Below are 1,770 nucleotides of genomic sequence, written 5' to 3' on the forward strand. Positions count from 1 at the left end.
GATCGAGCAGGACAGGCAGCCTACAGCACACACTGCCCCGCTGTCCTCCCTGGGCTCAGAAATCGCCCCTTTGGACCTGCAGGTCCTCAGAGGTGGCTGATGGGTTGGTGTGGATCCTTCCTGCAGGGCCTCTGCCCTCAAGCCCAGTGCTACAGACGCTGCTCTCATGGTCCTCAGGTCCCCAAATCCTGTCCTCTAACACCTCTAGAACGAGCAAACACCGAATGTGCCCTTTATCAGCCCTTGGTAACCCCCAGGGTGCCTTGCTGCCATTGAGCCCCCCAGCTTCAAGTCCAGGTTTTTCTTTCCCATCCCGAATGGCTGGGTCCCACAGCTCGTTAGCAACATTTCTTTTCCAACCTGTGGGAAGCTGAGCATCCCTGATGGACCCGTTTTCTGCCAGCGCTCCCCATCACGGCAGACCTGCAGCCAAAGGTGGGCGAGTGGCACAGATCCATCTCGGGAAATGTTTCCTAAATCCTCCCGCAGGGTGACTTTCACCCGAGCCAGTGCAGTTTCACCCTGTCCCACTGCAGCCCCTCCACCGTGACCATCCCATATGGTTTGTTGCTTCAGCCAAAAAATAGCATTTATTCTTCCAACTAGGGGACAGATGCAGTTGCTCTGAATGCAGGAATCGGACGCAGACATGGAATGTCCCAAGCGCTGGGGACAATCCCATCACTCCCATCCCTCGACCAGTGCAAGGAGCTCTCCCAAGAGCATGGCCGGTGGCGCAGTCGGCCATCCCCTGCACGCGGCCACGTCCCCTCATCTGGCAGCAACTCGTTAGGGCCAGAGAGGTCAGACAGCTTGGAAACGTCCCAGGGGAAGAGAAAAATGCATTTCCTCCTGATCCGCTCCAATGAGTAGCAACTCAACTGGTACTAAACTGGATTAAGAGGACAGTAGGTGAGGAGCTGTTGGCCCACGTTGGAGGAATTAATTATTAGGAAATGCTAATTATCTTCTAATCACGCGCAGCATAGGGCCCTCCAAGACATGGGATGAACCAGGCCAGGAGGCGGCCATGCTCTGTGGGATCCGGCGCCTTTCGGCTCGGCCATGTCTCCTCCTTTGGATGGGATTTGCCTTCTGGGAAAGGGATGTCAGGTTCGTCTGGGATGGATGGGTGGTCCCGCTCATGGGATTTCACGGCTCCGTCACGTCCAGCCGCTGGTGCCTCGGTGGGTGGCATCCCCCAGGAGTGGTCTCCGAGGTTTAGGGATGGGAGCAAGGATCTGGGCAATTCCCCCCTCTCCTCCGGGCGGTCACCCTCACTCCCCATGGGCAGCCCCCGGCGCCCCCCCAGCCACGGAGGGCAAGCGAGGCTGTTCTCCCAGCGCTGCCTCTATTAAAAAATAATTCCTGGCTTAAAAAAACCCAACAGCCCAGATGCTGATGTGCTTAATTGGCCCCCCCCGGAGGGTTTGCATCCCCAAAGCCCGTCCTGGCACTGGTCTGCAGGTCCTTCCTGCCTTGCTGGGAAACAACGGATTCATTTATTTTTGCAAGAGTGGCCAAACAACACGTGGCTGGCTTACACACGTCCCCCCGCGCCGTGCTGCCCTGGGGCCAGATCCTGCTCCCTGCTCGAGGGAGCGCTGGCATCGTCTTGGCCTGATTAAAAACAGCATCTCACCTCAATTTTGCATGGCAGGGGGTGCGTGTCGAGGTCTGATGTGCCTCCCCCCGCACTGCCCAAATCCCTGGAGAACTCGAGGAGGAGGTGAGGCTCCCGCGTCCTCAGGGATGCTCCCATGGGACGGG

Source organism: Egretta garzetta, unplaced genomic scaffold (assembly GCF_000687185.1).
Source record: "Egretta garzetta isolate BGI_Z169 unplaced genomic scaffold, ASM68718v1 scaffold100, whole genome shotgun sequence".
Taxonomy (NCBI): Eukaryota; Metazoa; Chordata; class Aves; order Pelecaniformes; family Ardeidae; genus Egretta; species Egretta garzetta.